Genomic DNA, 15,898 nt, shown 5'->3' on the forward strand with positions numbered 1-15,898 from the left:
TTACTTGAGTACTTTTTCCTCCACTGGTGTACAGGCTTAACAACACCATAGAGGAAACACGGTGACACTGATAACCAGTGTTGGACATTACAGTAACACGTTACCGTAGGCCTACCGCAACTTTTTTGCGGGAACTGGTAACATAACTAGTCACATTTTCCCATTCCGGTAACGTGTCATTACTATTGTTTTTCCATGTAGGACTAGAATTATTGAATGCTTTAACTATTGAAAAATTGCAGATATACAAGCTCGCATCGCGGCACTGAGTGCCGCGATGCGAGCTTGTAGATCTGCTATTTTTGAAAAAGTCGTGAAAATGTGTGCAAATCTTTGAATATGTGTATTTTTAAAGCGAACGTTTGTAACTCAAATTTAGCTCCTGGGGGGTCCCTGTAACTAAATATTTTGAGATGGGGGTCGGTGGCCAAATACATATCATTTTCGGGGTCCTTCACATGAAAAGGTTTGAGAACCACTGACATAGAAACATATTTAAAAAAAAAAATGATAAAAAAAAAATCAGGTCGAAATTAAAATTTTCACGATTTTTCAAAAATAGCAGATATACAAGCTCTATATATCTTATATTTTATATCTGTTTTCAATAGTTAAAGCATAAATAAAATAACAATACGCAATAATGCGTAGCCGTTCTAAATGGCTTAAACAACTTAAAACGTAGGCCTACTGTGGGTTTTTCTTGCAACAGAGAACGATTTCCCACTTCCCCATAAACCATTGTGTAACACATCAAAGCTAGATTAAGTGACACTCGCATTGCAGTTACTGGTGGCAGTTTGGTTGCAACACTAGTTCTGTGACATTGCACGTTTTTTCAGGCCTTCTTCCTGCATGCAGAACCAGTCTGTGATGGGTGTGGGTGGCCCAGCAGCACCCATGGGTGCAGGGGCGTCACAAGGGGTAGGAAAGTGGGACTGAGTTACTGGGGCCCAAGGTGATGGGGCCCTAATAACTTTATCTATTGAAAAATAGCAGATATACAAGCTCACAGCGCGGCACCGAGTGCCGCGCTGCGAGCTTGTAGATCTGCTATTTTTGAAAAGTTGTGAAAATGTGTGAAAATCTTTGAATATATGTATTTTTTTAAGCGAACATTTCTATAACTCAAATTTTGCTTCTGGGGATCCCTGGAACTAAATATTTTGAGATCGGGGTCTGTGGCCAAATACATATCATCTTGGGGGTCCTTGACATAGGTTTCTTACACACATTTTCACGATTTTTCAAAAATAGCAGATATACAAGCTCGCAGCGCGGCACTCGGTGCCGCGCTGTGAGCTTGTATATCTGCTATTTTTCAATAGTTAACATTCATGGGGGGCCCGCAGTGAATCCTTGTACCCAGGGCCCAGAATTTGGTGTGACGCCCCTGCATGGGTGTGAGTGGAACAGCTTTGTTCCCATGCGGCGTACATTCCTAGTGGTTCGCAAACCTTTTCATGTCAAGGACCCCCAGATGTATTTGGCTGCGCACCCCCATCTGAACATATTTTGTGCCAGGGAGGGACCCCCCAGAACTGTATATTCTGCAATATACAGTATTACATCACTGTATGGCCAAAACCTCTTAACTCCATTTTTGAGGTTTTAGATTGGCATACATCAGGGCTATTGAACACCATTTACATCTGAGTGTTGGTTAAAATAATATTGAACCAGTGGAAAGTAGTGAAAAGTGCTTGGTAGAAAACCTCCTAACTCCACACTTTCTGCCAAACCAGCTAACTCCACCCGATTGGCCCTCTTTTTTATTCATAAATATGTGCTATTGAACACCCTTTACGTCTGTGTGTTGGTTAAAATAATATTGAACCAATGAAAAGTAGTAAAAAGCCCTTCGGTCAAAACCTCCTAACTCCACTTATCCCGAAAATGAACATTTTGGAGTTAGGAGGTTTCGGCCCGACAGCAGAGATAAATATACAGTTGACCTATATTGCAGATTTACAAGAGCTTGTTCTATTTTCTATTTTTTAATAGCCAAAGTATAACATAAGGATACATTGGTTAAAATTATCGTGATGCTATATTGACTCATTTGGGGGAACCCTCTGGAACCAACCAAGGACCCCTGGCCTGGGGGTCCCCGGACCCCACTTTGAGAACTGCTGTTCTAGATTAGGTTTTGTAGCTTATTGATTGAGACTTTTATTGATCCCATGGGATCATCAAGCCATACGTCAGGTGTCATAACAGCATGGCAATAGGCAAGGTTCCTGGTTCAAATCCCCCGGCTCCCCCTATAGGTTAGTTGTTGAAGTGCACATGAACTGCTTAAAGGTCTCATGACATAAAACTTACTTTTTCTTCATTTTTTCCCCGGCTTTTTTCACGTTTCCTGACCTCAATTACACCAAAATAACCTGACCTCTCAACATTCAGTGGTTTTTCTGTAATCTGTAGTTTTTTGAATTACTAGGCTCAGAAAGGTGAGTTCATTTGTCTCTAGACGTACGCATCATCATCCAGGGGAGGGTGTGGTTGTAGGGGAGGGTGTATCACCTTTGCTGTTACTTTACATTGCGTTTGCATCGGTCCAATGCACCATTTACCATTCACCACGTTGGTTGTTGAGTTCACCCTCCCCTGGATGATGATGCGTACGTCGAGAGGCAAAATAACTCACTTTTCTGAGCCTAGTAATTCAAAAAACTACAGATTACAGAAAAAACACTCAATGTTTTTTGGTGTAATTGAGGCCAGGAAACATGAAAAACCCCTCAAAATAAAAGAATACTGAAATGTAATGTCATAAGACCTTTAATCTGATGAGCAGGTTGGTGCCTTGCATGGTTTCCTCTGATGTCTGACTGAATGTATGAAAATGGAATACATTTGTAAAGCGGTTTGGACTGAGAAAGCCGCCTATACTGTATAAATGCAGTCAGGCATTCAGGAACATGCTTTATTTTCACTGACAGCATTTTAGAATGAAAGCAACAGCGCTGGAATTACAGTTTTATCAGCGGCACTAGGAAAATCTTGGTTCAAATTGAGTTTGATAAATGGGACAGATCTTCTGCAGGTAATATTAACAGTTTTACTGCCAGATGTTTTATTTATTTATTGGGTCTGGTGCCAGCAAAAAGCAGCTTACCTTTGCGATGTTATAGTAGATAGACGTTTTTTATTTTTATTTTTATTTTTATTTTTTTGATTGCGCAACATGCACTTTGGCGGACCTGGCAGCAGAGGGCGGCGTCATGCAAGAATTCATGTGAATTTGGCCGTTCTGAGTTGCCATCCATTGAGACCAGTCACTCGCCACAAAGCCACAGGGCCAGAGAAATCAACAAGGAAGTGAATTGGTCTCCGTTGCTGTTAACGCATAATGGATTTTTTAGACCATCATTGCGGCAGATGTGTTCACTGTACACGGCGGCGCGACCTCTCATCAGCTTACGGACATCAACAAGGTAAACGAACGAACGGCCGTATTGGCGACGAGCGACGTTCAGAATTGGGGCGAACGGTAACGTCCGTAGCAGTAAAACAGTTAACATGGTTTTGGTTGTGCTGCTGATGATAGCTCCATTTCCATTATGACCTTTAGCCTACAAGCCAAGCTGTCTGGAAGTCAGATGAGGGATTATGATGGATATAGTTAACATGTGTCCCTATGTGACATTATCAGGAATGTACAAAGATTAGGCATGCAACCACCAGCTATTTTAATGGCTCGTGTCTACAGAAACCTTCTTTTCTTTCTTTGAGCTGCCAGCACTTTTCTGCCAATCATTTATGTGGTAAATGCATACTCTGTAGCACTGTCGCCTCACAGCTAGAAGGTCCCGGGTGCGATTCCCGCCGGGGGATGCTGTGGACGCCGGGGGGGCGGGGGCGGGGGGGGGGGGGGGGGGGGGCGTGTTCTCTACTCCGTGTCATCAGTGCCCATACCCTAGGTGGGGTTGGTGAAAGGGCGTTTTTGTGTGGAGTTTGCATGTGTCCCCTAGGGTAGGTAAAAGTTTCCCATTATATTCTTAGTGGATCAAGGTGAATTCAGGGGGTTCGAGTTTGGGTCCCTTGACTTACTATACAGGAAAAAAAGACCTCCCAGAAAAAAATGGGTTACAAAATAGTACAACAAAGATATCTATGTATTTACACATAGCATAATGCATCTATACAAATGTACATGCATGGTTATGTACTGTACAGAGGTTAAAATGAGCAACAAGTGGTAAAACGGCTGAGCTTCTGTCTGCCTAACATCACAGGCAACACATGAGTGGTGTGTGTTATGTGTTATCGTTCTGCACAGGCTGATAAAGACACAGGAGCATTTAATTCAGTCAGGGGAACGTTTACAAAACTAAAGGACCTGTTGACTTGACTCTGCAAGGCTAGCCCAGCAAGATAACAAGCTCTCTTATCCAGAGTGACTTACACCGTACGAGAACAACAGAGTAAATGGCATCTAGTCTACAAACAACAGTAAATGGGGGGAGGGGGTGTCATCCCTATGTTCCTAGGGAACATAGTTGTGGCAGGATAAATGACAGTGGTGGACAGTAATGAAGTGATGATATATAAATCGTCACTGTTTGGCAGAAATCTTGTGTCTCCAAGTTTCAAATTTGTACGTTTTTTAGCAAAGTAAAGCCCTGCTTCATCACACAAGGCCGTCGCACAAAAGTAGTGAAAACAGCTGATCTACAAGCACACTAGATCGGCTGTTTTCACTAGTTTAAATCATTTTAAAAATGCTAAATACGAAACAAACGGTTTTGGACATACAACAAGGTTTCCACCCGACAACGACGATATATTCTTTGAGCTGCGTTAACCGCTCCTACATCTGACATTGTCTGTTTGTCCTGCGTCTGTCCGGACTGTGATTGGTCAATTGGTGTCTGTTTGTACTGTACGTCCAGGGTCACATTGGCCCAGCCTCACGGGCCGCTTAACACACTGGGGGCCCCGCTGGCCAAACCCGTCCACAGACCAGTTAAGGGTTACCATGGTAACCAGCCAGCCAGCGGCCGCTGGTGAAAGAAAAAAACGTATTCGCTTCACATTGGGTGTAAATTTATTTTGTTTTTTATTTATTTCTTGCTCATTTGTTTCGCTTCTTTGGAGAAGATGACCAATCATGTGGTCTACAGGGGACCAATCAGACGTTGCCAGGTCAGGGGACCAATCACAAGTTACGAGGTCAGGGGACCAAGTTACTAGCCGGTGGTGGACAGTTTTGTCAAAATTATTTTTTTGCCATGGACATACAATTATATTATCAGAGACAGAGCTAGCCCTAAATGGATACTACTAGTGCAGTGGTCCTGAAAGTAACTAAGTACATTTACTTAAGTACTGTACTTAAGTACAATCTTGAGGTATTTTTACTCCACTTGGGTATGTCCAATTTTCAGTACTTTTATTTTTACTCGGATCCAAATATTGTACGTTTACTCCACTACATTTATTTGAAAACCTCAGTTACTAGTTACTTTGCAGATCTAAATTATAATAAACATACATGAACCAATTTAGCCCTATTTTATACCTAGGCTATCTACAAGCTCAGCATGATGCGTTGTGAGCTCGTAGATCTGCTATTTTCAAACATTTTGTACTTTTACTTTAAAGGGGTGGTGACATCCAAAAATAAATTTTGAGTTTTTTATGCTTTTTTTAATGTTTCCTGGCCTCAATTACACCAAAAAAAACGCAACTTTTGACATGCAGTGGTTTTCCTGCTATCTGTGTGTTTGTGCTGGTTTCTGCATAATGAGTCTCAAACGCGCAGTTCATTGGATACTGGACTCATACGTCGTCAGTCGATTCACCCCCCCCCCCTCCCCCTCCTCTCTCCCCTCTCCCAGTGTCCCTGTCTGTATTTCTCAGGTATTTCTCCACAGCCCAAGTTTTGAGGAAGTGACCTCTTACATTATATTATCCTTTAATTGTAAATATGGGCATACAAAATATATTTACCCATTCGGATATCTTATTTACATCAATATCCTTCATATCAAGTAGTCAGTTTATGCTTTTGTGAAATAATGAAAATCGCTATGTATCGCTATGTATTTTCCGCCCTGGCTGGGGCCGTGGACAGCGCCTCCCTCCTCATCACCGAGTCCCCGAGGACAGCGCACTTTTCCCGGGGGCAGAGCTCCGTGGACCGTGGAGCAGCCGACTATAACTCCACGCTGCCCTGTCCTCCCTCCACACACACGGGCACGGCGACTCGGAGAGCAGACAGTAAAACGCTATGATAACACAAGCAATAGGTGGTTCTCTAAACGGAGGCATTTAGACAAAATATGTTACTATAATAACTACAGAAGGACCGTGAAGTGTTTCTGCAGCGCGAAGCAGAGCTATAACGTTACCGCGTACGGTCTAAATTGAACTCCGCGGGGGTACAGATGTAACCACAGAGATCCGGTAACGTCGGTCCCGGGGAAGAAAAAAACACTCGCGACTCGATGCTGTTTAGTGTGTGCCTCGTCAGGGCTCAGCTCAGCCTCTGTGTGTCAGTGTGTGTGTGTGTGTGTGTGTGTGTGTGTGTGTGTGTGTGTGTGTGTGTGTGTGTGTGTGTGTGTGTCACAGTGTGTCTCAAAGCAAAGCAGCGAAACACATGCATCGCGTCTGCGAGCATGCATCTCTCGGTCATTGTGTTGGAGCTGGGCGGACCTCTGTGTGTGTGTGTGTGTGTGTGTGTGTGTGTGTGTGTGTGTGTGTGTGTGTGTGTGTGTGTGTGTGTGTGTGTGTGTGTGTGTGTGTGTGTGTGTGTGTGTGTGTGTGTGTGTGTGTGTGTGTGTGTGTGTGTGTGTGTGTGTGTGTGTGTGTCGTGTGTGTGAGCGTGCGTGCGTGTGTGGCCAGTGGCCAGTGGCCACTTTGGGTACCAGTTTGAGAACTGCTGGCTGAAGTGAGTGATTTGTATTAATAATCAAAATCCAAATGATTGTAGTGGAGAGATAAAGTGCATTTGCCTCTGAGATGTAGTGGAGTAGAAGTATAAGAATTGAAAATTGGAAATACTCAAGTAAAGTACAAATATTCAAAATTGTACTCAAGCTATACTAATATTTGTTAGAATGAGTGGGAGAGAGAGGCTCCCCTGGTGGTGATTATAGAGTATTTCAGGTGAACAGACCGTTTTTCATGACACCTAAACAGAGAGAGAGACCATGGCTCCATGGAGTGGATTTTCAAGTTTAAACATTTTAAAACATGTTTTTAGGACCAGGGCAAAGACTTTTATGATTGGTAAAAACAGAATGTCATTTAACCTTTAAGTACATTTTGATGCCAACACTTTTATACTTTTACTCAAGTACATTTTGAATTCCGGACATTTGTTTGCTACTTTTACTTAAGTAAAATATGTGAGTACTTTTCCCACCACTGGTGCTACAGTACAGGAGCTGGTATTGTAATTTAGCAGAGATCTGCCATGCTCATCATCATTAAGGTGTTCCAGCCCGGCTCTCTGTAAACCAGTGGTGGAAAAAGTACTCAAATATTTCACTGCCGTGGCTCAAATGCTGAATAAATAATGGTCCTACTTGATATGAAAAAGGTTGAAAGCCAGTGGTATACAGCAATGGTTCTCAAACCTTTTCATTTCAAGGACCCCCTAATAAACCTATAGTGGTAGGTATCAGGGCCCATTTGACCTGAATATGTTTGACAACCACTGCTTTATGCAACAGCCTGCATGGTCAGACTGATGGGTCCACAGCAGTGGTGTAAAGTAACTAAGTACATTGACTTAAGTACTGTATTTAAAGGAGCTATAGTCAACTTTTTCATTGTAGGGCCGACACTTTGTTTACATCCTAGTCTATAGACTAGAATGTAAACAAAGTGTCGGTCTGACAATGGCCAATGATTATTTTATCATTATTTTACGCTTTTTGTGGTCATTTTTGAATAGAAACACATATATGAAGCTTATTTTTTTATAAAATATTTTCGATTTTTTATTTTTATTTTAGCATCCGTTTTTCAAGAAAAAGTTGACTATACTGTAGCTCCTTTAAGTAAAATTTTGAGGTATTTGTACTTTACTTGAGTATTTCCAATTTCCAATACTTTTACTTCTACTGCACAACATCTCAGATCCAAATATTGTACTTTTACTCCACTACAATTATCTGAAAACGTTAGTTACCAGTAACTTTGTGGATTTTGATTATTACGACAAAACAAAACATTAACCACTTCAGCCCTATATACATTTTAGCCGATCTACTGTACAAGTGCATGAATGAGAGCTTGTAGATCTGCTATTTTCAAAAGATTTTTATACATTTGAAAACTTTAAATGGGACATCCTGCATTCATTTTATACACGCTCAAGAGTTAAAGACCTATTAGGGTCCATTTGGTTACCAACTCTTCCATCATTTTGCTGGGGGACCACCTGGAACTCCCTCAAGGACCACCGGTGGTGCCTGGACCACTGTTGTAAACAGTGGTCCAGGCACCACCTGCTGTATACAGCTGTGAGCTGTTCCACATAGTGTGAGGGGCCCAAGAGCTCCGGAGGCCCTGAGGAAGAAATGATATGGCTGCTCATATCTTAACATTTATATTTATTTTACAGTCACTTATAATTCTTCTACAATAGAACAGTGAAGTCATGACGTGACTCGCTCATCCCGTGGTTCCACGGAAGTAATTCTCTATGGAGAATAACATTGGGTCATCTTAAATCGTCTCATATAAGCATTGTGGTCCAAAAATAAACAAACGGCCTTTGCGATATTGTCGGCGAGGTGGCTCTGTATGGTTTATGATAGTCAGTCACTCATAAGTGATAAAGCCTGTTTCTAGCGAAAATGTAACTAATTCGGCGACAGTAACATTAGCGTTTTTTCACCATCAGTTGATTCTTCATATCCATATGAGTCAAACCGCTGAGATAATTTGTTTATAATTGGAACACAGTTCTTATATGACGCGATATGAAAAAGGTCTATGGGAATTCAGAATGGGGGAAGAAAACCGCGAACCAGGTAGGATGTGGAAATTACGTCACACTTCACTAGTCTATACATAATGATATTTGGCAGCTTGTACGAGTCTAAATGTCTCCTCTCGGCCTGATAGCTATTGTTTTGACACAGCACTATCTTGTTGGTTCAGTTTGTCCTTGAAGCAGCTACAGTATAACTATGATCTCTGCCCGGTGCCTCCTGGCTGAACTACCATACCACTGAAATGAGTATTATTGTACTTTTCCCTGTGATATCATGTACATAAAGCATAACCATCACCACCTAGAACAGGGGTCTTCAACGTTTTCAGGCCGAGGACCCCTTCGTTGAGAGAGAGATGAAGCAGGGACCCCCACTGCCTTTTAGTGTAAGTTTCATTGTTTGACGGCACAGTCGTCATGTATTTTGGATTCATGTCAATTTGTGTTTTCAAATATTTAACCACTTGAACAGTCAATACTTACCGTAATAAACTTGACCTTTTACTCTGTACTTATTCTGCTCTTTTTCCCCTCTACACCAAACCTCTTTGCCGAAAATAGCTGATCTACAAGCTCACAACGCCTCGCAGCGCTAGGTGTTGTGAGCTTGTAGATCTGCTATTTTTGGCTAAAGTTCTCAGAATATGGACGCTAAGGTTCAAGTGGTTAATATAAAAAAAGGAGATATTTTTTTATCACTCAAATATTTGGAGGACCCCCCTGTAGTAACTCTGAGGACCCCCTAGGAGTCCCGGACCCTCTGTTGAAGACCCCTGACCTAGAACATTGTCTCGACTCGTCTTTGCCTCGTCAGTTGCTGATTAGTCTCTCGATTACAGACTTCCGCATTGCTGCAAAAGTGAAAAGAGCGACCGAACTTTTCCTTGACGATGGCAAGGCAGATTGGTTGCTGATTGATCCAGAATTCCACAACAGCCCCTATAGCCAGAGCCTTTGCCCAAATTGTCGCTGTTAACTGGCATTCATGTCAGTCATGGCCATGGCCACATTTGTCCGTGTACAGACATATTGGTGAATTTCTACTGTCCGTATCGCATGTCATTTTTTGTTTACTGGTAATGACAGAACTATGGTCAAAGTGAAACCTCAGTCATTTTATTCACTTCCCCATTGTTACCGTAAATCTATTTCTGTCGATTTCCTCATTGTTGCTGCCTGCAGTGTCAATTGTACTCACCTTATACGACTGGTTCCTAAACACTGGGTCGGGACCCATTTGCGGGTCGCAGACCAATTTTTATGCGTCACGACTCAAGTAAAAGGCCTAGCAGAGAGATAGTGGAGAGGAGCCTGGCTGCCCTGAGCTCTGAACTGACATGAACTGCCACATTCCACCATAACTGCCAGGGCAGCATTGCCAAGTATGCTTATTACAAGCCACTTTGGGCTTGTTTCTTTTTCTATAAAGTCGCCTTAGTAAATATCATAAATAAGTTGCAGGTTATTCTTTTCTTTATTTTTGCCATCATTTTTTTCTTCTAAAGTGTATTTGCTTATTTGGGCTTGGTTCAATTTAACCACTTAGGCCTATAATTATACATCGGCTATTTTTAAAAACATCTTTAAGACAAAATGTTTAAAAAGTTAAGTCTTGTATGGCAGAGTTTCTCAAACTTTCAAATGTCAAGGTCTCCCTTAACTCTGACAGTGTACAAATGGAACCAAATGGACCCGTTAGGGTTCATTTGGTTCCATTTTTATACTGTCAGAGTTACAGACTTGTAAGGATCAATTTAGACCCCCCCCCCTAAAGGAACCCACAGAGTCCCTGGAATCCACTTTAGCCCATTTTCGACTGCAACTTTAGCTCCACACCACACTACACCACACCACACCGCACCACATAAAAATATCTACATTTTCCATTACACAAAAGTACCCCTATCGGTAAGAAACAAATTGACCCTTTTAACTGTGATTATTATACAATATACATTTGTATTACAACTATCCTAAATTATAATACACTATAATGGATTATAACTGTGATTATAATACACAATAAAGTATTAATGTATTACTATGATAATTATAATACACTGTAATAGATTATAATAGTGGTTATAACACAATATCATCTATTATCATCATGTATTACAACTATATCCTCGTGGTCTAAATGAAAAGTCAGTGAGTGATCAGTCATTATGAAGTGTTTGGCCCTGTTTGGCCTAGCTCAGACCTACTCTAGACTGGATACTTTTTAGTACCATGTTTAGTACCACTTTCACACCACTCTACCCAGGTCCTTGTAGTGGAAAACCTGGCACAAGTGGGCGGTGTGGAGTGGAGTGGTGTGGAGTGGGGTCTGTGGAAAAGGGGCTAAAAGCCCCTTTTCCACAGACCCCACTTTGAGAACCACTGTTGTATGAGGTCACTGGCACGAAGATATTTTCAGAAGGGAGTCCGCAGCCAAATACATATTAACGTGAGGGTCCTTGACATAATGTTTCAGCTCTAAAACAATGTTGGCCAACATAAAGTTCGACCGACCTGCCCCTATTAGTAGTGGCTCATTTTGAGGGCTTGTTTTCCGTAGACATGGTTGTGCTTGTTTCTCTCCCAGAGCGTGGCAACCGGGCCGGCCGGGACAGGCCAGGCAGCAGTGTGTTATGTGTGTTATGTGTGTTATGTAATTTGTTTTGGGAGTTGTTGCACATAAGGGTAATGATTGTACCTCCCAAGATCTGTTGTCTTGCTGACTCGGCGTCATTAAGCTCACTGTTTAACCCGGTGGTTCACAAACAGTGGGCCGCGGACCAATTTTATGGGTCGTTAATAAATACCCCTTCATATAAAACAAAGATACTTTAATTAGAGCTCGATGCAACGTGTTGCTTGTAGATCTGCTATATTCACAAGATTGGGTCAAGGGCAAACGTCTGATTTCTCTTTTGGTTCTCCAGCTAAAATGGTTTAAATGGCTTTATATTATGAATAGTAATCGAACCAACCACCTCTTGTCTTGATTGTTTAAACATACAGTAACGTCATGCATGGGCCGCTATGCTCGATAACAAGCTTGATAAGCCCAAAGCTTATTGATACAGGGAACTCAATAAATGTGTTATCGAGTTTGTAGCTCGACTTATCGAGCTCCATCCCTGTGTGTGTGTGTGTGTGTGTGTGTGTGTGTGTGTGTGTGTGTGTGTGTGTGTGTGTGTGTGTGTGTGTGTGTGTGTGTGTGTGTGTGTGTGTGTGTGTGTGTGTGTGTGTGTGTGTGTGTGTGTGTGTGTGTGTGTGTGTGTGTGTGTGTGTGTGTGTTCCTCATTGCTTGCACCACAGAACAGGTCACTGGAACACTGTCACGCATCTTGAATGGCTGCTATGCATACAAAGGGATGCAAAGCAAGTCACAATAGAGTAGTGGAACTCAATGCAAAAGACGTATCAAAATATCATGCATCTACACTACAGTGAGAATGTACAAACATTCCTGTGTCATTTCATCCATGTTCCATCTCTGCCATAACCCCCATAACTCTTTACATCTTTGACGGCTAATACAGCAGATGTTGTTGTGGTTGATGAAGAGTCCAGGGAGGTGTCTGTTTAAGGGATGGCATGCACCTTTGACCCTAGCCTAGAGGAAGCCTTTATGACCAAGGTCATTAAATACCAAACAGCTCCTACATACCAGCGCAGAGCTAGGTTATAGGGGCAGACTATTTGTTTTTCTGTTTGGCTGCCTAGGACATAGCCACAGACTGGTTGTTAGAGGGCTTCAACCAGGGGCGTCACAAGGGGGGGGGGGAGTGGGACTGAGTTACTAGGGCCCAAAGGTGGAGGGGCCTGAAATTAATTTATACTTTAGCTATTGAAAAATAGCAGATATACAAGCTCACAGCGTGGCACAGAGTTCCACACTGCAAGCTTGTAGATCTGCTATTTTTGTGTGCAAATCTTTGAATACATGTATTTTTTAAGCGAACATTTGTAACTCAAATTTTGCTTCGGGGTCCTTGGAACTAAATATTTTGAGATGGGGGTCCGTGGCCAAACACATATCCTATTGGGGTCCTTCACATGAAAATGTTTGAGCACCACTGAGATAGAAACATAGGTTTTTAAAAAAAACCTTCAAAGACTTTCAAGATTTTTCAAAAATAGCAGATCTACAAGCTCACATTGATACAAGTGTGTGAACGTGCTGCTCTCCGTAAAGCTTTAAACCAAATTAAGTGAGAATGTTACTGTTACTGAATAGAAAACAGGCTACTTACTTTTATTTTCAACATATTGACATAAAAACTGGACTTTTGATGTCAAAATCTTGTCTATAAATTAAAGGGGGTACCTTGGATTCAGCAATCAGGAAAAGGGGGTACTGAAGCCCAAAAAGTTTGAGAACCTTTAGATTCTAAAGGTAAGATAGCCTTCTAGTCCGGAATTCTCCTTTAAAGTGTGTGTATGTGCGTGTGCGTGTGAACTACATATGGCTGTGTGCAGGCTCTCATTTGTCATTCACTAAATAGCTTTGTTACAGATTGGCTGGAGGCTAGCAGCAGCAGCAGCAGTGTTTATCCTGTCAGAGAGGCATTTATCTTGACACTTCCCTTTATGGTCCTCTTTAGAATGTTGGAATGCTAACGTAGCTTGATGTTGCATAAGAAGAACGCCTGCTTTGTTAATGATTATAAAAAAAAAAAGAAGAATAGCATTGAGGAATGGAATCCTTGTATGTCCAAAAGTCTTCCTTTTTTTAATACTTAAAAGAAAAGTATAATGATAGTGAAAATAGTTCACAACGCCGCTTTGTGAGCTTTGTAGATCTGCTATTTCATTCATGAAAAAATATGAAGTCTATATATTGTTGAAATATGGAGTTACAAGGTTTCTGTCAGACTGCAACGATACGACGAAGAATACTGAACTATTGTTTTACTTCCTCTTTGTATCATTTACAGGCTCGTGCACACATAGACATCAAAGGGGGCTTGAGCCCTTGCCCTTTTATCTATGTTCATCCATTTTATCCTGTAAAAAGTGCCTTCTCAAGACCATGAATGTGGTTTTTACTCTGGTGAAAGTAATGCCAAATGCCCTCTTTCCATGCCATACCTGAAGGCAGCATTCAAGAGAATTGCCTTGTCCAAACTCTCTTGAACTTGAATGCAGCATCTTATGTTGAAAGAATTGCCTTCTCTGTGTAGAAATCAAGCATCGAAAATAGCAGACCTCCAAGCTCACAACGTGTCGCAGCTGGAGGTCTGCTATTTTCGATATTTTCACCAAGAGGCCCTTTTAGAAATGTCAGCCCCTGCCTCTCTAATATTCTCGGCACAAACCTGATCATTTGGATCCGTCGTTCTCAAAATAGGGTCCAGGAGGTCCTTGTGTCCAAGTGTGTCTGTCCCTGTAACATGCGTGACATAAAAGTCAGGACATGCATCTTTTTTTCTTTTTTTTTACCACGTCATAGTTTTTGGAAAAATATTGAGAGTGCCTATACTGTACTTAGACCACGTGTTTTGCTACCAGTAAATGGTGCCAGCTATTGGGGAAGGATGAAAATGATGACTTCCCAGACAGTAAAAATAGGAACAGAGTGTCAAGGCCGGGAACACATTTTGCTGTTTGGGAGGGGCTTACAGTACATGTACAGTATGTAGCAACATATTTGTTTTGTAGGCTAATTTCTGATTTAGCCCTATTCTATAGGTTAGGCCTAAATGGGTTAACACTCTCATGTTCAGAGTTTGACATGCTGGATTTGCTTTAAACATACTTGTACTGTAGGGCAGGCAACTGTACATATTTGCTTGTATCTCCCTCCTTGTGTCTCTCTCTGTCCCTCTATAGAGTATCAAACATATCATTTTCCGAATGTCTGAGTGAGTGTCTGTCTGTCTGTAACATCGTTTCTCCTCAGTGGCTGGAGCAATTGATCTGAAATCGCATCACCATTAGCATATGAACACACCTGACATAACTGTGAAGCCCGTTTGTCACTTTCACAAATCATATGCTGTATATTAGCATTTTTATGGTGTATCTATTCTGCATCTAGCAGGAGGTATATCTATTCTGCATCTAGCATGAGGCAACGTGTGTGTGTGTGTGTGTGTGTGTGTGTGTGTGTGTGTGTGTGTGTGTGTGTGTGTGTGTGTGTGTGTGTGTGTGTGTGTGTGTGTGTGTGTGTGTGTGTGTGTGTGTGTGTGTGTGTGTGTGTGTGTGTGTGTGTGTGTGTGTGTGTGTGTGTGTGTGTGTGTGTGTGTGTGTGTGGCCCTGTTACAGATGTTGTCCAAAAATCATGCAGATCGGTACACAGTATCTCTATAGCCATTAAACGAAACGGGTATTTCTTACATTGATGCTCCTACATATTATCATGCAAGCACCAGTTAAAGTTACTTTCCATCCCTCATGCACAGTGCACATCCCATAACCCACACACTGCACATCATTTCGGAGCTCATATCTTTGAACGGGTAAGGGCGAGTCTATATAATAGAGAGCGGATAGCCCAGCCCCCAGCAATTCATTTCAATGCAAGTGCTCAGTGGCGTTTTCAAGCATGCGGAAGTAGCTAATCCAGGTGTATTCGGGGGGAATTTGGCACATACCTATGAGCCAAAATGTGTTACGTCGAGACGTAATTGCGTCACGAACGTCACTCGACGTCCATTGCACCCTATTGTGTAGACCCCAGCGGCGCGCTCTTATGCTCGTGCATGTACTGTAGTTCCCCCCCGCCTGCTTTTCCAGCTTTGTCCAGCGGGGAGGCTGCTTCAATATTTGCAAGCCGTTCTGGGGGCTTGTGTCCCTCCTCTCTCTCCCCCGACACGGTCGTGGGAGATGGCCGCCCACCCCTAGAGCCTGGTTCTGCCTGACGTTTCTTCCAGTTAAGGGGGGAAGAATTGCTTTGCTTGCTACATAATTATGTAAAGTGTCTTGAGACAACTTGTGGTGATTTGACAC

The 15,898-nt window shown here is 42.1% G+C and overlaps 1 protein-coding gene across 1 annotated transcript in view; it reads left to right on the top strand.

Annotated features, from left to right (window-relative positions):
- marchf8 (membrane-associated ring finger (C3HC4) 8) overlaps positions 1–15,898 on the top strand; it is a gene marked incomplete at its 3' end in the record, with an annotated part of 218,951 nt that overhangs the window by 16,757 nt on the left and 186,296 nt on the right. The window lies entirely within an intron of this gene.

This window comes from Nannobrachium achirus (assembly GCF_963921795.1).
Source record: "Nannobrachium achirus genome assembly, chromosome: 13".
Lineage (NCBI taxonomy): Eukaryota > Metazoa > Chordata > Actinopteri > Myctophiformes > Myctophidae > Nannobrachium > Nannobrachium achirus.